Below are 24,370 nucleotides of genomic sequence, written 5' to 3'. Positions count from 1 at the left end.
ACCTGATTCTTCTACTCCATGTGCACCAGTACATCTGAATGTATCAGAAAACACGCACACACAGGTGTTTGCACACACGTGCACTCACGCACTCCCATACCCGTGCCAACTGATCTTATTTTTAAATCATGACCTTGGACCTTGAGTGGGTCCTTAATGCTCCCAGGCAATCATATGTCCCTAGTCCATTCATTTTGTCACTCTCTCTTAGACTGCTCTTTTACACCATCTACTTTCTCTTTAAACCTGTAACACCTCTCCCATTCAAGCAAGATGACCTTGCTTTCTGCTTCACTAAGAAAACTGAAGCACTCTGTACTTATGCCTTCTGCCCTCATTCCTGTTACTATAGTTGAACTGTCTGTGCATCTGTCAAAGACCACCCCTTTATTTGTGTACTACATACCACCCCCTCTCAACTACTCAAGGATATCGCTCCAAGAATCCCCCCTAACTCCAGTTCTCCTGCATCACTGTTTTGATATGTATTAGATCATTCAGAGCATATAAACATGTTATTTTTCCCACTTTAAAAATATTTTCTCTTAATCCCACTTTCACTGCCAGATACTGTCCCATTTATTTGCCCTCCTTTGTAGCAAAACTTAGAGAAAGGGTTGTCTCTATTCAACTGGTTAATTTCTTTCTTCCTATACCATACCATACCATACTTCACATACCATAAAATTCATCATCTTAAGTGTATAATTCAGTACATTCACAAAGTTGTATGCCCATCACCACTATCTTAATTCCAGAACATTTTCATTATCCCATAAGAAACCTCATTCTTAGCAATATCTCACTATTTCTTCCTGCTACCAGTCTTTGGCAACTGCTAGTCTGCTTTTCGTCTTTATGGATCTGCCTGTTCTGGATATTTCATGTAAATGGAATCATACAATATATGACCATTTTTGGCTGGCTTCTTAGTAATGTGTTCAAGGTTTATCCATGTTGTGATATTATTGGCTGTTACGAAATATACTACTATGAACATTCATATTAGGTTCTTGTGTGAATGGATGTTTTCAGTCCTCTGGGTGCATACCTAGGAGTTGAATTGCTGGGTCATATGGTAACTGTATGTTTAATACTTTGAGGAACCATCGAACTTTTCCAAAAGGACTGCATTACATTACCATCAACAATGTTTGTGAGTTCTAGTTTCTCCATCTCATTCTTTCATAAGCTTTTTTTCCTACTTCTCAGTTGAAACAACCTTTCACCTAAATTCAAAGTCAGTTCTCAGTTCTCATTGTGTTTGTTCTATAAACAGCATTTGACACGGTTAATTACTCATTTCTCCTTTGGTACACTGTTTTCACTTTTGGCTTCCAGGATACCACACATTTTTGTCACCCCCCCCGCCCCCTTCCATTTTATTGGTTAGTTCTTATCAGTTTCCTTTGTTGTTTCTTCCTTTCTCCTCTTTAAAATTGGAGTTTCCATTAGGGATCTTATGCATACTTACACATCTTTTGATACTATTAGTACACTGGCTCCCAAGTTGATATCTCTAAGATCTCTTTTTTTGTAATTCAGAGCTATATATCCAACTGCCTACTTAATAGCCTCACCAGGATGTCTACTAGACATCTTAAATGGAAAATGTCTAAAACCAAGCCCCTTTTCTTCTCCTCATAATCTGTTCTACTTATGGGTTTCCCCATGTCTAATGAAAATTCCATCCTCCAGTTGTTCAGGCCAAAAACTTCGGTGTTAACTTTCATTCCTCCTTTCTCACACTCCATATCCAATCTTCTAGGAAGTCCTGGCAGCTTTACCTTCAAAGTATACACAGTCATATCCCTTCTCACCACCTTTATTGTTTGCCATCATACGGACTGGTCATCATCTTTCACCTGGATCTTTGTAAAAGATTCTTAGTTAGATCCCCTGCTAAGGTATCTTTGCTTCCAACAGTCTACCTCAATACAATAATTGGAATAATCCTTGAGAATATGTCCTGTCCTACTCATTTTCTGCCGAAACTCTGCATGGGCTTTCCATTTCACTCTGTTTCATCTGACCCTATTCCTTTTTTTTTTTTTTTTAATGTTTTGTTAGTGTTTTTATTTATTTTTGAGAGAAAGAGACAGAGAGTGAGTGGGGAATGGGCAGAGAGAGAGGGCGACACAGAATCCCAAACAGGCTCCAGCCTCTTAGCTATCCACTCATGAACCAGGAGATCATGACCTGAGCCAAAGTTGGATACTTAACCGACTTAGCCACCCAGGGGCCCCTGACCCTATTACTTTTCTAACCTCATCTACCATTATTCTGTCTGGTTCACTCAGTTGGCTTCCTTGCTGTTTTCAAACAGGTCAGGGATGCTTTAGACTCAGGGCCTTTGCATTTGCTGTTCCTTGTGCTTAAAATTTTCTTCACCTCTTTAAACTTCTGAAGTAAGCTTACTCTAATTTTTATTTTTATTTAGTTATTTTTAAATTATTTTTAATGTTTATTTTTGAGAGAGAGAGAGAGAGCGCGAGCGCCCGTGCGCGCACGCGCTTGAGTGGGGGAGGGGCAGAGAGAAGGAGACACAGAATTTGAAGCAGCCTCCAGGGCTCTGAGCTATCAGCACAGAGCCCAACGAAGGGCTTGAACTCATGAACCATGAGATCACCACCTGAGCTGAAGTCAGATATTTTAACCAACTGAGCCATCCAGGCGCTCCTGCTTACTCTAATTTTTAATTCTGCAATTTGCTGTTTCCACACTCTGGGTTCTTCTTATTTTGCTCTCTTTTATTTTTGCATAACACTTGACTTTAACATTGATTGGCTGCATTATTGACTTAATTATGATGTTTTTGATGTATTGCTCCCCCTCCCAACCCCTCTGCTAGGCTGAAGCTCCACAAGGACGGGGATTTTTGTTTTGTTTACTGATGTGTCCTAAATATTTAGGACAGTGGATGGTACATAGTAGCCATTCAACAAATATTTGTGGAATGAACAAATAAATGGATGGCTATATGAGGGAGATGGTATCAGAGGCAGGTCTTGAAATATTTTCATAAGCAAAAGTTTGGGGGAGAAAAGAATAGCATAGAATCTATTTTCCTTCCCACTCCCTTCTTCTCTGTGCCTTTCACAAATTCTGTCTTTTGGGACATGGGCATATGAATTAGGACTGAATCTGCTTCTTACTGTATATATGAGTATTTTAAAACAGTCAAGGGACACTGTACATTGAAACAGTCAAGTACATTGAGGTACATACTTTACATTTAGTAAAGTTCACCCTCTTTTGGGTATACAATTCTATGAAGTTTGACAGTTTCTCAATCATGTCACTACCACCACAACCAAGATATAAAATATTTCCATCACTGCAAGAAGTTCCTTTGGGTCCCTTTGTAGTCAGTCACCTCCCTTTATCTCCCATCCCTGGCAACCACTCATCTAATTTCTTTTCCTATAGTTTTACTTTTTCCCGAATGTCATACACATGGAATCACTAGGTGTGACTCCTTTTGAGTCAGGCCTTTTTCATTTAGCCCTAATGCTTTTGAGATTCATTCATGTTATTACATGTATCAGGAGTTGATATCTTTTTATTGCTGACTAGTATTCCAGTATGTGGATATACTAACAATTTGTTTATTCATTCACCAGTTGATGTATTTTATTGCTAACTTTTTAAGTTTATTCTGAGACATCATGAGCAAATGGGGGAGAGGCAGAGAGAGAGAGAGAGAGAGAGAGAGAGAGAGGAGAGAGAGAGAGAGAATGAATGAATGAATGAATGAATGAATCCCAAGCAGGCTCTGCACTGTCAGTGAGGAGCCCGATGTGGGACTCGAACTCACACCATGAGATCATGACTGAGCCAAAGTCAGACACTTAACTGACTGAGCCACACAGGTGCCCCTGTTTCTAGTTTTTAACAATTATGAGTAAAGCTGTTACACATTTTTGTGTATTATATGTATATTCAAAATATTTTGGGGGGTCTGGACATGTTTTCATTTTTCATAGGTAAATAGGAGTGGGATTGCTGGGCTGGATGGTAAGTGTATTTCACTTTATAAAAAACTGCCTGGTTTTCAGAGTGATGAGTCTTATTGTACATTTATCAAATGGGTTGTTAGGACTCTTAATGGCAAGCAAGAAAAATGGACTCTGGCAAGGGAACTTAGGAATAGGATATTATTTGGTGATTCACAGAATCCCTTGGAGGGCTAGAGAAAGAGGCTCAGAAGTTCTGTATCTAGGAACATTATCCTAGGCACAGACACTACAGTTTGAACTGCCAAACCATCAGGGGACACAGACACTGTAAGTCAAACTGCTGTCCCTGGAAACCTGATAAAGCTTCAGTGCAGCTAACACTTGCCTGAATGGATTCTCTGAAGACTTAGCTTTTTGAGTCGTTACTTTTGAATCACTTTCTGGAGTGGGCTCTGCTTCATAAGGTAGGGGGATCCCCAAACATAGGAAAGGGGGTTCAGATGTGGGGCTACTAAAATGACACATGTGTACCTCAAATATCTACCTCCAGAGGTGGCTGTGATTAGATAAAATAATTTCCATGCAGTGTCTAGAACTTATTAGGTGCTTTCCACTTAGTAGGATGTAAATGCTAGTTTACTTACCTACCTCTTTCTCATCTGTCTTCTTAAAAAATGTTTATTTATTTTGAGAGAGACAGACAGAGCATGTGAGCAGGGGAGGGAGCAGAGAAAGGGAAAGAGAGAATCTCAAGCAGGCCCCATGCTGTCGGCGCAGAGCCCAATGAGAGACTCCATCCCACAAACAGTGAAATCATGACCTGAGCCGAAATCAAGAGTTGGATGCTTAACTGACTGAGTCACCCAGGTGCTCCATCAGCTGTCTTTTTTTTTTTTTTTTTTTTTAACATTTATTTATTTTTGAGAGACAGAGAGAGACAGGTCATGAGCAGGGGTGGGGGAGAGAGAGAGGGAGACAAAATCCGAAGCAGGCTCCAGGCTCTGAGCTGTCAGCACAGAGCCCCACGCCAGGGCTCAAACTCACAAACCGTGAGATCATGACCTGAGCCAAAGTCAGACACTTAAGCGCCTGAGCCATCCAGGCACTGCCCCCCCCCCCCAACCCCATCACTTGTCTTTTTAAAATAAATTTCTCATTGAAGGAAAATGAAGCAGTGCATAAATCCTAAGTATATAGAGCCTGGATTTTACAATATGGATTTTCATGAAGTGAATTCATCCTTTTAACCAGTACCCAGAAGAAGAAATAGAGTATTACTAACAGAAGCCTCTCTCATGCCCTCTCGTAGAAACTCCCCACTTTCTCCTCCACTGGGTGACAACTATCTTGACATTGACTAGTTTTGTCTCTTAACAACTTTATATAATCAAAGCTGTATGTTATGTTTGGTATGTATGATTTCTTTCAACACTTCAACATTGATTGGCTTCATCCATGTTCTTGTGTGTGTTAAGAGTTTATTTCATATTGATCTATTGTATGAATGTAACACTATCCATTCTATTGATGGAAGTATGGGTTATTTCCAGTTTTTGACTAATACAAGTAAGTGCTGCTGTGAACATTCTTGCACATCTTTTGGTTTACATATATACACATTTCTGTGGGTATGTAACATGGAGTGGAGTTACTGGGTCATGGATTCTGTGTCGGTTTAGCTTTAAGAGAGAATGCCAAAAAGTTTTCTCAATTACTTTTTCCACTTTACACTCCTGTCAGTAGTATATGTGAGTTCCAGTTGGTTACATCTTTTTTGACATCTCTTTCCTTTCAGTAAGACTTTGTACCCCAGGATAATACTTGTTTGATTCTACCTAATCAGTCCCATGTGTCTATTATATTATTAACTCTTTGATATGAGATTTCATTTTTTAAAAAAAATCTCTATCCTCTTAGTGGTAAGTACAGGGTATAGAATGTATATCAAGGGAAACTCGAAAGCAAATATGAGCTATCCTATTCATCAAGATAGAATGTGTGTAGTAAATACTCAGTGGAAGTTGCATGAAAAAGGTAAAAGACTGTAGGCTGGGATAATCTTGGCATTTTTTGAGGGGCGAGAACTTCGTGATGACGGAATTAGAAGTGGTATGGGGGCACCTAGGTGGCTTAGTCGGTTAACTGTCTGACTCTTGGTTTCAGCTCAGGTCTTGATCTCATGGTTTGTGGGTTCAAGCCCTGCATTGGGTTCTGTGCTGACAGCACCTAGCCTGCTTGGTTGGGATTCTCTCTCTGGCTCCCTCTCTTTCTGCCCCTTCCCTACGTGCATGTGCGTGCGTGCGTGCGTGTATGCGCTCACACTCTCTGTCTCTTTCCAAAAAAAAAAAAAAGTGAGTGGTGTGTTAGAAACAGTGGTGATGGGGTTGAATTGAGTCAGATGGAATCTGATTGGATTCTGTAGGTAATAGATAGCCCTTTTTAGTTTCTGAACTGGGAGAGAGAGTTAATGAAAGCTTTTTTGTTCTATGAATGAAGAACTGCATTTTTGTTTAACGGTGTGCCCAGCTCTTAGGAAAAAAGATTACAGAAAAAGATTTGGGCCCATGATTGGACACAGATTAGACAAGGCCTGGTCTGCTATCTATTTGGTCAGCTTTATCTCTTAGTTCTTAGTTGTTTGTTTATTTTATTAAAAAATTTTTTTTAATGTTTATTTATTTTTGAGAGAGACAGAGACAGAATGCGAGTGGGTTAGGGGCAGAGAGAGAGGGAGACACAGAATCCAAAACAGGCTCCAGGCTCCGAGCTGTCGGCACAGAGCCCGACATGGGGCTCGAACTCACGGACTGTGAGATCACGACCTGAGCCGAAGTCGGACGCTCAACCGACTGAGCCACCAGGCGCCACTTAGTTGTTTCTTTACAAAGGGAGCTCACATCTGTTTTATAAAGATTAGAACTAATATAAAAATGTGAATGGATTTTTTTCTTTTTCTCAGCATATTTTATTCTGTGGCATTCCAAGATTTGGAACTTTAAAATGTATGTTACAGAGTGTAATTTAGGAAAGAAAAGACGTTCACCTTCTGCCAGTGTCAATCCATGTGGAATTTTGACTAGCTAATGATAGTATTTCCAGAGTGGCTTGTCTACCTTCTCTTCTGCTTTGTTGTTATTTTACTAGCACCCTTGTTGTTTGTCAGAAATCAAAAATAAAACATTTATAAAGTGGCATGAAGCATCTTGCCTCTGAAGGCTTATACCATAAAGAGATGTCAAGCCTCGTTTCATAACTTTTGTTAACTAAAAAGCACATACATAAAGTGCTTTTTAGAATCAGATTTTTAGTGGAAGAAAATAAAACCAAGAAGAAAAAAACCTTGTAATGTTAAATCTGACATGGAAATATCAATATGAACTTAAGATTTAAAAAATAAATACATTTACTTGGTCTGTCTACTGAAAGGGCCCAGCACCGGCCCAGCAGAGAAAAGCATACCCAGTGCCCAGATAATTCAATTTTCAGTACTATTTCCCTCTAAAAGGAGTCTTAGAGAAATGTTCCTTGGAGCTGGTTCCAGGTATGGGACAGGAAAAGTGCTAGCTGACTGTGTGACATCTTGTACCAAAAATCAGGAGAGCTATCAAAGACTAGCAGTTCAGGTTCAAAGGTTCAAAGCTTGTAAAGCCTGCTACTGGCCAAATTGGAGACAACTTGAGTATGCATGACAAAGAATGATGCTAATGGGAATTGAATTTTAAGAATATTCTATTAGTTAATAATGAGTAGGGTGGGGAGGAAGGAAAGATGTGGAGAGAAAGATTGTGGTCTTCTTTGCATAAGATGACCAGAAAAATCAATGTAAAAGGAATGATATAATTAGAAAATCACCTTTTTGCATACCCCAATGTAATTTGGTTCAGGCAGGGATCATTAGTAAATGCTAAAACTGCTAAATTGTTAGGGAAAAAGGATATTCACACGGTATTAAAGTATCACATCACAGATTACTTACTGTTTAGATAAGGAAAATAATTTTACTCGGTGGAGACCTGCCTGGCATTTACCACCTTAACCAAGTGATTAAACTTAGGATCACCAAGCTGACATCAAGTATTTCCTGATTTGATGCAGTAAGAACTGTGTAACATTACCTCTGGTTGTATTATTGCCAGAAATGAGGAAGTAATCAGAGAAATCATAATGTGGGGCATTCCATAAGATAGTTGACCTGGACTCCTAAAAAAGACATTGACACAAAAAACAAAAAGGTAAGGAGACTGGGGCCTTTTTAAATAACCTTTTTCCCTTTGGTTACTTTGGAGGTTGTATAGTCTTTTTTCAGTTCTTTTGATGGTTTTTTAAAGAAAATTCAGGGGCGCCTGGGTGGCGCAGTCGGTTAAGCGTCCGACTTCAGCCAGGTCACGATCTCGCGGTCCGTGAGTTCGAGCCCCGCGTCAGGCTCTGGGCTGATGGCTCAGAGCCTGGAGCCTGTTTCCGATTCTGTGTCTCCCTCTCTCTCTGACTCTCCCCCGTTCATGCTCTGTCTCTCTCTGTCCCAAAAATAAATAAACGTTGAAAAAAAAAATTTTAAAAAAGAAAATTCATCATGCATCTTTTTAAGTTATTTATTTAAGTAATCTCTACACCTAATGTGGGGCTCAAACTCACGACCCCAAGATCAAGGGTTGCATGCTCAGTCTTCTGACTGAGCCAGCCAGGTGCTTCTTGTCATGCCTCTTTGAGTTGTTAGAGTCCGTTTTTACTTGGTACCATTATCCTTTATCTTGACAATGTATGCATCTTGGAACACTTTAACTTCCTTTACCTTCATCTCAACTTTTATGTTGTTATTAGCTGTGTACTTATGTGTTTAAACCCCATAAGTCAGTATTGTTATTTTTTGTAACATTAGAACTGTTAACATTAATTTAGATTTATAGTTGACCCTTGAACAACACAGGTTTGAACTGCGTAGGTCCCTTTGTATGTGGATTTTTTCGATACAGGACAGTACTGTAAATGTATTTTCTCTTCCTTATGATTTTTTAAATAATATTTTCTCTAGCATACATTATTGTAAGAGTACAATAATACCTGTAACATACGCAGTATGTGCTAATTGAGTATTTATGTTATTGGGGCCATTTCAGCGTAACAGTGGGCTCTTAGTACTACTGTTACATTTTGGTGGAGTCAAAAGTTATATGCAGATTTTCTACTGCATGGGAAGGGGTCAGCACCCATAATCCCTTGTGTTGTTCAAGGGTCAACTGTATTTATCACTTTCTTTGCTCCTCTCCTGTCCGATCTTTTTTTTTTTTTTTTAATGTGTATTTATTTTTGAGAGAGAGCGACAGAGCGTGAATGGGGGTGGAGCAGAGCGAGAGGGAGACACAGAATCCAAAGTAGGGTCCAGGCTCTGAGCTCTCAGCACAGAGCCCGACGTGGGGCTTGAACCCACAAACTGTGAGATCATGACCTGAGCCGAAGTTGGACACCCAGCCGACTGAGCCACCCAGGCGCCCCTCCTGTCCGATCTTTTATCTGTGATAATTTTCTTTCTGCTGGAAGAACAGCCTTTAGAATTTCTTTTAATACAGGTGTTAAAAGTTTGCTGGTGGCAAACTTTTTTTTTTTCTTTTTCTTTTCTGGAAAGTGCATTCATTTCTGAAGGATATATTCCTTGGATGCAGAATCCTATATTGCAAGTTACTTTCTTAAGCACGTTGAAGATATTCCTCCATTTTCTGGCTTCCATTGTACATATTGAGAGCTGTCAGTCTGCCTCTCCTTTGAAGGTAATTTGTCTTTTTTGTCTCACTTAAATTTTATAACAACCCTGTGGGGTGTAGGTTTTATTTTTGTTTGTACAGATGAGAATAGAAATACTCAGAACAACTTGCCAATGTCAAACAGTTAGCAAATGGAAGATGAAAATCCAGGTCTATTAGACATCAACACCTATACTTTCCCCACTTTGCCTTACTGCCTGTCACTAAAGAAAAGTGTATATTCGGGGTGCCTGGGTGGTGCAGTCGGTTAAGCGTCCGACTTCAGCCAGGTCACGATCTCGCGGTCCGGGAGTTCGAGCCCCGCGTCAGGCTCTGGGCTGATGGCTCAGAGCCTGGAGCCTGTTTCCAATTCTGTGTCTCCCTCTCTCTCTGTCCCTCCCCCGTTCATGCTCTGTCTCTCTCTGTCCCAAAAATAAATAAACGTTGAAAAAAAAATTTTTTTTAAAAAGAAAAGTGTATATTCATTTTTTTTTAAGTTTATTATTTATTTTGAGAGAGAAAGAAAGAGCAAGTCAGGGAGGGGCAGAGAGAGACAGGGTGAGAGAGAGAATGCCAAGTAGGCTCCTTACTGTCAGTGCAGAGCCCCATGTGGGGCTCAAACCCATGAACCAAACCGTGAGATCCTGAACCTAAGTTGAACGCTTAACCTGCTGAGCCAACCAGGTGCCCCTATATTCATTTTTTCAGCAGTATTTATCCAGCTCCTGTTATAAGTATAACACTGCTACAGACTGAGGCAGATATCAGATTTTGAGAAATAATTCGACCCTCAATTTATAGTTTGGAGAAAAGCATGCCAAAAACATTCAAGTTGCAATGAGGCAGTATATTGCTGTTAGCTAAAATGGTGATCGGTTGCAGTAATTACTGAAAGAGTTTATGTGCAGGGAATCTCACAATTCGTTGGAAGTGTCAAAGAGTGTCCTGGAAAGGAGGTGGAATGTTGTCTGAACCCCAGGCAGAATTTGTTGAGGGTAGAGAATTGTAGAGGCTGTTTTAGGCAGGGCCAAATCACATGAAGAAAGGCATGGATAATGGTTTTGGAGATGGCAGCACCGTTGATTGGCTCTAGCTGAAGATTGTAAATGTTGGAGATAAGGTTGTATGTGAGGTGGGGCCTCGTTACGGAGAGCCATAAATTCCTCTTCTCTGTCTTTTAGGTGACAGGGAGTCTTTGAAGAGAAGTTGGGGGTGGGGGTGCTATAATGAAAGCAGAAAGTATTACTTAGAGGGTAAGAGCTTGTCCTGACTCCATATTCCAACCTCAGTTTCAGTTATGGCTCTATCACTTCCTTACTTATGCTGTCCATTAGTTAACTTTTCAAAGCCTGTTTCCTTATTTGTGGATTTGAAATAATCATAGTACTTATCTCATAATTGTAAGGATTAAATAAATTAATATATGCAACGTATTTAGAACAATGGCTGGAACAGAGTAAGCACAATTTAAGTATTCGACATCATTTTATTCTTGTTATTACTGAATAAGATGATGTACATTATAGTAACCAATCCTATAACCAATGATTATAGTAATCACAATCCTAGTTACCAGTAGAATGAGTATAGGGTAAGTAGTATGAACCAAATTATTGTTTCATACCTCTGCACCTAGGTGTAGGGGATATTAAACCTTTGAAGTTGTGTTAATGTATATAAAGCTATGTAATTCACTTAGGTCATTTCCCCATTGCATCACTTTTGTGATTATATATTACGTATCATTTCTAATCTGTTCCTCAGTTAATTCATTTTGTCAGTAACAATAATAGTGAAGAAAGCATTCCATGTTAAGAATCTGTAGTCAGAAGAGAGGGAAGGAGGTATTGTTAAACCTGTGACAAAACAGTGTATCGTAGGAGGGAGCTGTAAATATGTCATAGGAAAGATGTAGGAATTGTACTGGTTGCTGAATTTAGAAACATCTCTGGGTTCTGTTTAATACGGTCTCTTCGGGAAATGGAGTGTAACCTCAGGATGCTAACTAAGCTTCTGCCATAGGTATGAAGAGTAAAAAAAAAAAAAAAAAACACCGCTTTTTTTCCAAGGGAAATTGTATAAAGCCATTGAAGCATCAGGACTGACGGACTGGGAATGCATTTAAGTGAGGGCTCATTAATCTTTTAAGAAATAGAAAAGCAAACATATGTCAGAGAAACATTGTGGATTTACAATATTAAAATGCCAGTGTCTTCAAATATTGTCATAAAGCAGAAAGGGAAATGATTTAAGAATGGACACCACTTATGTATTTCTTTTAAGGTTAGAATAGTTCAGCATTAAACCAAATGCCTTTACCGGCAGCAAGTAGCTAATTGTAATTTTAAGTGAGGTTTAACGCTAGTCACTGTATTAAAAATCTTGTAGATATGCATTATTGGAATGATTTTGCTAGAGAAATTGCCTTTCAGTGAACATACTCTAAGTCTAGAGGAACTAAACACATAGTGCAGTTTTTTAGATTGTATGTCAGATGTTCTGTGGTCTCTACTAATGATTTGAACCTTTTGTTTTAATTGGCAGCTTTTTTTAAAAAAGAAAATTCTTGTAAATACTGTCACATTTTTCCTATTTTCCATATTCTTTGTGTTTTCTGTAAATTGGCAAGGGAACAACTTCGCATATGGTCCGTTTTTCTTGGAATAGGAGATTTTTTTTCTTTCTTCCTCTCTTCTGGTCTGCTTTCCTAACCTTTAACCACCCTGTTAACAGATGGTCAGTTTATCCTTGTACTCATCGTTTTGATTAACTGTTTCGAAAAAAGCTCAGCTTCTAACAGTGACTTAAATGTTCTCATGACAGCCTCATTTAAGACTGTATAACTCTCATTATGACAATTTTGATTATTTTTTTTTTTAAGTTTATTTTGAGAGAGAACGTATGCACTGGAGAGAGTGGGGGGAGGGGCAGAGAGAGAGGGAGACAATCCCAAGCAGGCCCTGTGCTGTCATCGTAGGGCTCCCAACTCTTGAACTGTGAGATCATGACCTGAGCTGAAGTCAGATGCTTAACTGACTGAGCTACCCAGGAGCCTTGACAGTTTTGGTTCTTGAAGCGCCTTTTATCTTTTGAGTTGAGTTTGAATCTATTTAAAGCTGAATGGAAAGCCTCATCTCACATTTTAAGTTCTTGGATGATTGTTTCTTTCTGACCCCTTTACAAGGCTCAATTTTTAGTTGTTTAACTGACCATACCTTATGAAACAATCAAGGCAGGTATCTTTTATTTGAAGACACTTTAGTGTAGAGATCCACAGGTTTGTGGCACCTAACAGATTTGGGTTCAAATTACAGATTTATCCTTGTGAGTTTCATTTCCTCAACTGAGGAACCTTAAAATGGAGACTGATCATGGGCTGATGCAAATAGAAAATCAGATGATTAATGTAAAGTGTCTTGTACACGCTGTGGAGCACGGAGGATCAAAAATGAAGTAACTGCCAAGGTGATCATTTCACAAGATAGGTCATGTAATTGTGTATGCTGTGGTGGCAGTGTTTGCTGTTTATGTGAGCAGGTCCTTCAAGTGAATTATCTGGGAATAAAGCACCTGTAGAATGAATTGCAGTCAGCATCTCAGTTGAAGTACTCGCTTATAAGCTTTAATTTACTTCCCAGCAAGCAAAGGGTGCACAGTAACTGTGGTCATAGCACCTGCTTGAACAGAGCCCAGTAGAGAGACAGCCCTATGGCAAGATTGTCTAAGTTAACGAGTTCACGCTACAGCTATGGAGAATGATGAAGAGGTTTCTCATATGCCTCCCACAAAAGTACCAAGACAGAGTCATAATTGGGTCATCAGTCATTTATTCATTTGACAAATATTTGAGAGTTTACTGTCCAGGTACTGTGATATATACAAGGAATACAGCAGAGAGCAAAACATAGTATCTGCCTTCAAGGATCATGTAGTTACAGAACTGGTAAGCGGTGCAACATAAGGCAATGCTAGTGTAGTGGAAGAATATGGGAGGGCTAATTAATTCAGTCCAGGTTGGGCAAAGGGTTAGGAAGAGGCAGAGTTCGAGATCAGGGAAGGCTATGTGCAGAAGGCGCTGTCTAAGCTGAGGGCCTAGTGAAGGTAAAGGGTTTAAGAAGTTAAGGGTGGTATTTTGAAAATTTTATTCCAAGAGGTAAGCATCTTCTTTCTTTTTTTCTTTTTAAAAGTTTATTTATTTTGAGAGAGAGAATGAGAGATGGGTTGGGGGGGAGGGAGAGAGAGAGAATATTCCAAGTAGGCTCCGTGCTGGCAGCACAGACCGGGGGCTTGATCCCACGGAACTCCGAGATCACGACCTAAGCCAAAATCAAGGGTTGGACCCTTAATCGACTGAGCCACCAGGTGCCCCAAGCATCTTATTTCTGAGAATAGGTTACTGAGTAAGCATGGTTGAGTCTAATTTTCAGCAAAATTGGGAAATCAGATTTTAGAAATCCTTTCTTTTTCTCATTGTTATTGGGGATAGGGAGGGAGTAGGCCTGACTTTGTGCTCTAGAAAACCTGTAGTCCAGAATCTCCCTTGGAAGCTGAAGGCTTTTTCTCTCATGGAGTTTTAAACATTACCAACAATGTACTTAATTTCTATAATTTTGCTACAGTAAATATTTGTTGATTCAGTAGCAAATGAGATTGACATGGCCTGGTCCCTACCCCACCTTCATCCTTAAGAATTAAGATCTGAGGGGCGCCTGGGTGACTCAGTTGGTTAAGCATCCGACTTCGGCTCAGGTCAGGATCTCTTGACTTGTGTGTTGGAGCCTTGTGTTGGGCTGTGCTGACAGCTGAGAGCCTGGAGCCTGCTTTGGATTCTGTGTCTCCCTCCCTTGGCTCCTCCCCTGTTCATGCTCTGTCTCTCTCTCTCTCAAAAATAAATAAAAATTTTAAAAAAATTAAAAATGAATTAAGATCTGAGAGGCTAAATGATTAGGTGAGCAATGTAGATAGTACTAAGAACACTGGCAGCTGACTGAGTACTGATAGTACTGATAGTACTAAGAATCAGGCAGCTGACTGAGTAATGCAAGTTGCTATGTAAATAAACATGAATTCATATCTTGGCTCTGTCACTCACCCTATGGTACAGGGCAAATAACTTCATGTCTCTGTTAAGAATGTTTGAAGACATTCTTGTTTAGTTTCAAAATGGTCTTGATGTGGATGGTTCTTTAGGGTGGAGGCACTCAAGACTCAGATAGTTACATGTTTGATCTTCTATGCACATATGCGTGTGTATGTATGTATATGTATGTCAAGATTCATAATAATGTTCATAGATTTTTGCATTTGTTCTTTCATAACTGTATAAGATGGGCAGATAGAGGTGTCACTACAGAAGGAATGAAATGGTGCTTTGTGAGAGAATTGGTTTTAGGCTTGGATGAAGGAAGGCTTCCTGGAGAGGTAGCCTTTGAGATGAGTGGGGTTTTTGGTGGATGCTTCAGAGCAGAATGAGTCATGAGGAGCTGCAGGTTGTCGACTCTGTAGACAGGTTGTCTGTTTCGAATCCTGACTGCCATTGACTGGCTGCTTGATCTCAGATAAATTAATCATTCTTCTAGACTATTTCCTCTGTAAAATTGATATAATCACATCTCCTACAGAGGGTTTTTGAGGATTAAATGAAGTAAAGCATGTAAAATGCTTAGCCAAATCCTTGGCATATAGCAAGCATTGCTGTTATTACTGTGGCCTCATCATTATTACTGATAGGGATTGAGGAGGCCTTTTTACGCAAGAGAGAATTTATTCTGCTCTCCTGTCTTGATAAACTATCAAATTTTGATAAATGAAATTTATTTTTTTTTCCATTTGTATTTTTCCATTTATGAATCACACACTGAATAATTGAGACTTAGTCTGAATTCTTCTTGAACTGCAGAATTTGTTGCAGACTGAAAAAAAAAAAAAACACCAGTCACAAGCTCATGGTGTTGTGTTGCTGTCCCTTGAGTTCACGACTCACTGTCATTGGTTAGGTTGGAAGGGTCATCTTCCCTGTTTATATAACACTGTAACTTCCAAAGTCTTTGCACAACTGTTAGTCTGTGATCCTCAGAGTAGCCTTGTGAAGCACTTAGGGTGGGAGGTATTATTTTTCAGGAAGTAGAATCCACAGGGCCAGGGGAAAGGTCTCTGTGGCTCTTTGTAGCCATTCCAACACTAGATAGCCCTGGTCTCCTGACTTATATTCTATTTTTTTTCCATTTAGTTTTTTGTAAATCGAAGTCTGTCGGTAGATTTGAGTTTGCATTTATTATTATTTTTTAATGTTTATTTACTTTTGAGAGAGGGAGAGACAGAGTGCAGGTAGGGGAGGAGCAGAGAGAGAGAGAAGGAGACATAGAACCTGGAGCAGGCTCCAGGCTCTGAACTGTCAGCACAGAGCCCCACGCGGGGCTCAAACCCACAAACCGTGAGATCACGACCTAAGCTGAAGTCAGAGGCTCAACCATCTTAGCCACCCAGGTGTCCCTAGTTTGCATTTAATTGCTGCCATTTACTAGTTGAGTGATCTTGTAAGGGTTCTTAAATTTATGAGTCTGTTTTTCCATCTGTCAGATGATGAGACTTTGAATCACACAGGATTGTGTGTGATGCTGAATTTACTTTGTATAATCGCTTTATGAGAATTGTTTTGTATAATGTTGTAAGGTAGTGTGTATTAAGACACAAGTTTATTCACTAGTTGGTGTCTCATCTGCCTAATGATAATGCCGGTAGGAAATGTTCCTATTTCTATATTGCCTTTAATGTTCTAATCCTACTTACTTGAGAGTAACATCCTTGATAGTGATGTGAATGCTCTGCCCTGGAAAACCTAGATCTGGGAGTGTTTGACAGGTGAATAATAACACTTCACAAAATAACAGTTCATTTTTCACATTATTACTTGTGTTCCTTGGTCATTCCCCTTTTATCTTTCTCTCTCACTTTTTTGGTTTAGTGTTATTACCCAAATGGTTAAACAACTTAAAACTTTCCAGCTAATAAATAGATTATTTCAGAAGTTTGAAGTTTGTCTCCTCCCCCCCCCCCCACCGAAACAAGAGAGAGAAACAATAGAGAAGGGGACCTCTTTTACATATGAATATCATTTTTCATGCGTGTTTGTCAGTTATTTATGTGCTGTTTTCCTCTTGAACCTGTGTCAGAGGTAGGTAAATGTGGAGTTTAAAAACCATATTAGCTGGAAATTACAAAATGCACAAATTGAGTAGAACAAATTGTTTTTACAGTCTTATTTTTTTGAATGTTAAATATATACGTAGACACTTAAATGGTTGGGTTGTTATGAAAACCCTAAGTTTAAGTTTTCTGATAGCTGAGAAAATCTGCATTAAGGAAAAATTTTTGCACTTGCTCTTTTCCCGAACAGAAGTTTGTGGAAAAAATACCGAGGTTGACTTAAAAGTGTCATTTATGAGTTATGAGACTCTTTTGAGTTGGCATCTATATTTTAAGGGTTAGGCGAGAAACAAGTCATTTTGTAAAATGCAAGGGTATTTTCTATGGATCGTGGAAGTTTTTGTTCCCTTTCCAGTATGTAGCAAGCTAAGAGTACTTACTAAATTGCGGTTTCATGAATATCGTTGTATTGGGTGTGCCAGGAGTACAATCATAGTATGTGACTTAGACATAATAACTGGCATAATAACTTAGGATACTATGTCAGCAATTCATATTTTTAAAGTTACCACACTAGGAAAAATAACAGCTATTTACAGTTGAGTAGATTTGACTTAAAAAAAGTTATACTCCAATCAAGAAGACGAAAACTCAGTTTAGTCAGCATAGGCTCTAGTTAACATAGGCTTGGAAGCTTTTTAAAAAGTTGGATATAGGGGTGCCTGATTGGCTCAGTCGGTTGAGCATCCGACTTCGGCTCAGGTCATGATCACACTCTGTGAGTTGGAGCCCCACGTTGGGCTCTGTGCTGACAGCTCAGAGCCTGGAGCCTGCTTCAGATTCTGTGTCTCCCCCCCTCTCTGCCCCTCCCCTGCTCATGCTCTCTCTCTGTCTCAAAAATAAATTAAAAACATTAAAAAAATAAAATAAAATAAAGTAAAAAATTGGATATACTGTGGATAGAATTAGATAGTGGATTAGCCATAATCCTTGTTTAGGGCATGCTCTTATTAGCTCACATATAGCCTGTTTTTAATTTATATTTAAAAACTTAATAAGCCCCTGTGAACCTACTACCAGAACAAAAGGATAGATCCTTAATAATCTACATCTGACTTTTTAGGTTCCCCAACCCCATTCCTCCCCCTTCACCCAGACCTCACAGCCTGAATTCTCTAGTTTTCTGATTTTGTATAGCTTCATCACATCTTTATGGATTCTTAGAAAGTGTATATTTTTATTTTGGTTGTAACTTTACAAAAAAGACATTCTATATGTAATCATTTGAGACTTAATATTTTTACTTAATGTTGCATTGCTAAGATTTATCCACGTTGTTGCATGTCACTGTAGTTCCTTTACTTTGCTGGGAATAATCCATTACATTAATGTAACATGGTTTATTCATTCATTCTCCTGTGAATGGACATTTTCCTTGTTTTCCAGGTTTTTGCTGCTATGAACAGTTTTGCTGTGATCATTTTAATACATGTCTCTTGTGCGTAAGTTTCTTTCCATGTATACTGAGGAATAAAACCCTGGGTAATGAACATGGGATTATTCAGTTTGTAGACATTATGCCAAACATTTTTTTCCCACTATCAATCTATGAAAGTCTCTATGAATATATCCTTTCCAACCCTTGGAATTCTCAGATTAAATTTTTGCAGCTTCAGTGGGTAGAAATGGTATTATGTTTTTATTGGTCTTGTGATTTTTTTTTCTGTGAAATGCTTGTTCATGACTTCTGTTTTTTTTATTTTGTTTTTTCTTTCGCCTAGCTTGTTTGTGGTTTTCTTTTGGATTTTAAGTTGTCTTTATATGTTTTTGGTACTTTTGTTGGAGGTATGTATTCCAAAAGTCTTTTCAATATGTGACTTCGCTTTTCACTTTCTTTAGGGTGTTTTTTGATGCCCAAATTTCTTCATTTTAACATATTCAAATACAATTTATTTTATGGTCAACACTTCTGTGTCTTTAAGGAATTGTTTGTTTTTCTTATTTTGTATGCCAATATCTGTTAACATTACAGCTGACATTTATTTAAAGGCCTGAGATTACAGTAGTAGGACAACAGAGAAGGAAGAATGTAGCTTAAGATGTTTGTGACTACTCATTGCTCATCCCTAACCCCAATAGAAAATAAACCCTTGTTAAAAGCTAGATTCACATCTGTGCTAACTCAGCTACCCGAGTGGAGATCACTGGTCTGTTGTCATGATTTTTCCCTAAACTCTCACCAGCCTATATGTTTCTTGAATGATTTACCTTTTCTCTGGACCTTATTACATGTTTCCCAAAAAAAAAAAAAAAAAAAAAAAAAAAAAAAAAAAAAAAAAAAAAAAAATTTTTGAATAATGACTATTGGTGAGAAAATGATTATGACCATTCTGATCCATTTTATTAAAAGGATGTGATATGAATATATTATTTATAGTAGAAATTATTTTTATTCTTGAATTTTAAAATAGTTGGAATAAAGTTTAAAGAAATTTGTATTAAAGCATTCTGCAATAAAACATTTTCAATTTGTATTAAAGCATTCTGCAATAAAACATTTTCAAAGATAATTTTTTCTATATTTTGGTTTTAAATTTCAAAAAGGGACTTCACTTAAATTCAGTTCTGTTATTCAGTTATCTTGTCACAAGCGTTTGTATGGCAGGTACCCATATCTCCTGTCACTTTTATATATGCACTTTGTTCCCTGGCAGATTTGAATTCTGAAATCTCCTCCCCTCCAGAGCATGGGTGCACGTGCATGTGCACACACACATATCCTGCTCTTTCACAGCCATCCTTTTTCATGTTTCTGCTGTTGGGCAAGTGTACACAGAGAACTTGTGCTTTATTAATAAGGGTACGATTGTTGCCATCACAGAAATAATGTGTATTTGTGTAGGCCTTTGTCAAGTGCTTTTATATGCATTTTCTCAACTTATCTTTTTCCTAAAACCTGGGTGATTGGCAGGGCAGGTTATGGTCCTAATGTAGGCTGTGCTAATACCGAGGCTTGAAGACATAAAGTCAGCACTTTCCTGGTACAGTAAGATGCTTAGTAAGTATTTGTTGCATGGATGGATGGATGGATGGATGGATGGATGGATGGATGGATGGATAAATGAATAAATGGCTAGTTATTCTCACCCTCATGCCCTTTGGTTCATATTTAGCTATGTGCCAGTACAGGTCTTGATATATATAATAGAAACTAGAATATTTATTGATTACTTCTACTTCTGGCTTTGATGGAGTATCTGGTTCTGGACTGGCCTTTCTGTCATTAAAAAACACAAAACTAGGGGCGCCTGGGTGGCTCAGTCTGTTGAGCGTCCGACTTCCGCCCAGGTCAGGATCTCGCAGTTTGTGAGTTCGAGCCCCGTGTCGGGCCCTGTGCTGACAGCTCAGAGCTTGGAGTCTGCTTCAGATTCTGTGTCTCCCTCTCTCTGCCCCTTCCCCGCTCATGCTCTGTCTCTCTCTGTCTCTCAAAAATGAATAAATGTTAAAAAAAATTATAAAAAAACATGAAACTGGACAAAATATGTGAAGCAACTCTTTCCGGCTTTGGACAACAGGCCTCTGATCTTGAAATTTGTAAAATGAGCCCCACAATTGCCCCTGCTTTCTGCCTGAGAACAATTTCTTGAGCTGGAATCCAAGCAGAACATGGTAGCCTGTGTTGAATCAGAATTTGGGGCAGCTAAAATGGCTAGAATCTTTAGGGCAGGACACTGGAGAAGAGGAGCTCTCTGGGAGGGGCTCCCAAATGTTTTTGTGTGGGCTCCTTGTGAATTATTGGTGAAGAGTTGGGCTGTCCATGGGGGAGAAAAGCTGGAAGGTTTATCAGAGTGGCTGCCCCAAAGCTGGGAATGAAACAGAGATGCTAGAGGTTGTACAGCTGTGGGATATTGGAGCTCTGGCCCAGGCAGAACAGAGAGAGTCTTGATCAACACCCTGGGCGTGTGGGTGGAACACTAGAAAGACCATGAGGTAAAGCAAGGATTGGCAAAGTTAAATAGTTGCACACAGACTGTAGGCCTGGCAAGCCTACAAGATTTACTATATGGGGGGCACCTGGGTGGCCCAGTCGTTTGAGCGTCCCACCTCAGCTCATGTGGTGATCTCATGGTTCATGGGTTCGAACACCATATTGGGCTTTGCAATCACAATGCAGAGCCTGCTTTGGATTCTCTGTCTCCCTCCTTTTCTGCCCCTCCCGTGTGTGTGTTTCCTCTCTCTCTCTCCCTCCCTCTCTTCCTCCTTCCCTCTCATTCTCTCTCTCTCAAAAATAAACTTAAAAAAAAAAACAAAAACAAAAAAAACTTACTGTGTGGCCCTATAAGAAAAGATTTTCTGGCTTCTGCCCTAGAGTTAAAGCCTACTCTGAGCCTTCCCATAACAAAGCCTATAATCAAATCCTGACAAAACCTTCTGAGAAGACAGAACTTGGAGGTTGAATTTTGCCAGGTTATATAGGGACTTGGGAAATGTATTAGGGTTTCCATAGTTCTGCCCTAACAAAAGTACTACTTGGTCTTTTATTTAGAATTAGAATGTTTCTGAGCAGTATTACCCCCTGCAGTGTTTGAGACCTTCAAACACTGACAGTGACTTTAGCCTATACTCTCTAATACTTTGAAAGTCTGGTTATTCCCCTGGGTAAATCTATGTAGGAATATGTCTTGTTCCACTTAAATATACACACACACTTCATAATCTTCTTTGTTGGGGGAACTTTTTGTATCTTTTATTCAATAGCAATATTTGGTTTAAATTGAAAAATGTGGTAATCCCCAAGGGCTAAGACAGCTAAAATAATTTTCTGTTCAAGAGGACCAAGGTTCCTTTTTGTTTCTGAGTATTACATATGTGGGCATAATTTTAAAAACATTTTGAAATTAAAGGGGCGCCTGGGTGGCTCAGTTGGTTGAGCATCTGACTTGGGCTCAGGTTATTATCTCATGGTTCATGAGTTCGAGCCCTTCATCAGGCTCTGTGCTGACAGCTCAGAGCCTGGAGCCTGCTTCGGATTCTGTGTCCCCCCCTCTCTCTGCCTCCTGTGCTCGTGCTCTATCTCTCTCTCTTTCAAAAAATAAAAGAAACATTAAAAGAAAACATTTGGAAATTATAAATTGTTTCTGGCATATAGACAGAATATAGTAAATAATGTGTACTCACCACACACAACTTTTCACTTTTTCCAAATTTGCTGTGGATTCTTTTCCCAAGAAGTAGTACTCAGATACATACTGTGTATGTATTCTGTTCTTTCTTTTTCCCAGTAATAACCACTACTGAATTTTATGTTTGTCATTACCTTGAATGATTTTTATACTAAAAATAGTGTGCGTGTGTACCCATAAATTATATATAACATTATTTTATGCATTTTTAAGCTTTCATGAAAGGAATCACTTTATACTTCATCTGCAGCTAGCTTTTCCACCCAACATTGTTGTGGGCTTAGAAATGATGAAATGTATCACTGTAATTCTTTAACTGCAGTTTATATCTCCATTCTCTTGTTGATGGACATTTAGTTTTCTAGTGTTTTGTGATTATAAAAAGTGCTGCATTGAACATTGATTTAAACCCGTCTACCTGTGTTTGTGTTGGAGTTTCTCTAGATAATGTAACTGTAACCAGAAAGAATGTTGTTGGGGTACCTGGGTGGTTCAGTCGGTTAGGTGTCCGACTCTCTGAGATCATGATCTCACAGTTCGTGGGTTTGAGCCCCATATCAGGCAGACAGTGCAGAGCCTGCTTGGGATTATCTCTTCCTCTTTCTCTCTCTGTGCCTCTGCTACTTGTGCATGTGTGCTCTCTCTCAAAAGAAATAAAAACTTAAAAAAAATTGTTTTTTTTACATTTATTTGTTTTTGAGAGAGGCATAATTTAGTAATAACTAAAGGTTATATTAATTTAGTAATTACATATGCTAACATATATATATTATACATATACATATACATTATATGTACGTATATATACATTACATACATATACATAACATATATATGTAATATATATTATATAACACATGTTAATACATGTTATTACATATGTTAATATATGTTAATATATATTATATATAATATTATATATATTAATTTAGTAATAACTAAAGGTGAGGGGCAGAAACAGAGGGAGACACAGAATCCGAAGCAGGCTCCAGGCTCTGAGCTGTCAGCACAGAGCCCGATGCAGGGCTTGAACCACAAACCGTGAGAACATGACCTGAGCCGAAGTCGGATGCCCAACTGACTGAGCCACCCAGGCACCCCAGAAATAAAAACTTATAAAAAAGAAAAAAATAGTATTGTTGTTTATAGGATACCCACATCTTTGACTGTTGGTTATTACTAAATTGCTCCCCAAGATGGTTTTATATTTCTAGTTTTGTGCAGTTAATATGGATTCTCTAAAGCAGATATGTTGTGCCTGAAGAAAATATGACATGAAAATCTCATTTTACTACTGGTAAATTGAAAATTGGCTGTTTAGATTCTTGATAAATGTGCTCCTGTTTAAAAACCTTTCTTAAATTTCTATAAGGAAATATTTGAACATACGCAAGTAGAGAGAACCCCCCTTGAACCATGGATAACCCGTCATCAGCTTACAGTAATTATCAACATAAGTCTAGTCTTACTTCACTATCCCTCAACTACATTACTTTGAAGAAAATCCCAGATTTTCATATAATTTCATCTGTAAATATCTCTCAAATTAGATATGAATACCCCCACCAAGAGAAACCTATATAATACCATTATCACCCTCTAGAACTAATTCCATAATGTTGACAAATTACTCCATGTTCAAATTTTCTCACCTATCTCATTTTTAGTTTTATCTACAATATTTAAAATATGATTACATTGTAAAAACATAAACTTTTAAAGGTTAAGTTTAATCTGTCTCATATAAAATGTACTTGTAGATTTCTGTTTTTATTACAGAATCATGTTTAAAGACAGTACCTAAAAAGTAATCTAGGTGTAGTCTAACCCTTTTACTTTATAACTCAAGGAACTGAGGCTCAGAGAGGTTGAGATTTGTTCAAAATTGGCTAGTTTATTAGTAGCAGAGCTGGAATTTGAAGGCAGATCTTCTTACCTTAAACCCATTGCTCTAATATGAATTACATTGTATTGCCTACCTTATATTGTTGTGTAGCTCATTACCTCTATCAGTTTTATTGTTTTGTTTTTTGGTTTATTTGCTTACTTTTTAGTAATCTCTACACCAACGTGGGGCTCAAACTCACGACCTGTACCAGTTTTCTTTCTTTCTTTTTTTTTTTTTAACGTTTTATTTATTTTTGAGACAGAGACAGAGCATGAACGGGGCAGGGGCAGAGAGAGAGAGAGGGAGACACAGAATCAGAAGCAGGCTCCAGGCTCTGAGCCATCAGGCCAGAGCCCAACGCGGGGCTCGAACTCACGGACCGCGAGATCGTGACCTGAGCTGAAGTCGGACGCTTAACTGACTGAGCCACCCAGGCGCCCCTGTATCAGTTTTCTAAAT

General features: G+C 38.7%; 1 protein-coding gene across 3 annotated transcripts in view; it reads left to right on the top strand.

The window, feature by feature from the left end:
- Positions 1–24,370, top strand: part of LOC115500147 (spermatid perinuclear RNA binding protein) — a 140,874-nt gene that overhangs the window by 41,101 nt on the left and 75,403 nt on the right. The window lies entirely within an intron of this gene.

This window comes from Lynx canadensis, chromosome D4, assembly GCF_007474595.2.
Source record: "Lynx canadensis isolate LIC74 chromosome D4, mLynCan4.pri.v2, whole genome shotgun sequence".
Classification (NCBI taxonomy): Eukaryota; Metazoa; Chordata; class Mammalia; order Carnivora; family Felidae; genus Lynx; species Lynx canadensis.
Note: the sequence above shows the minus strand (reverse complement) of the source record. Positions and strands in the feature narration are given on the sequence as shown.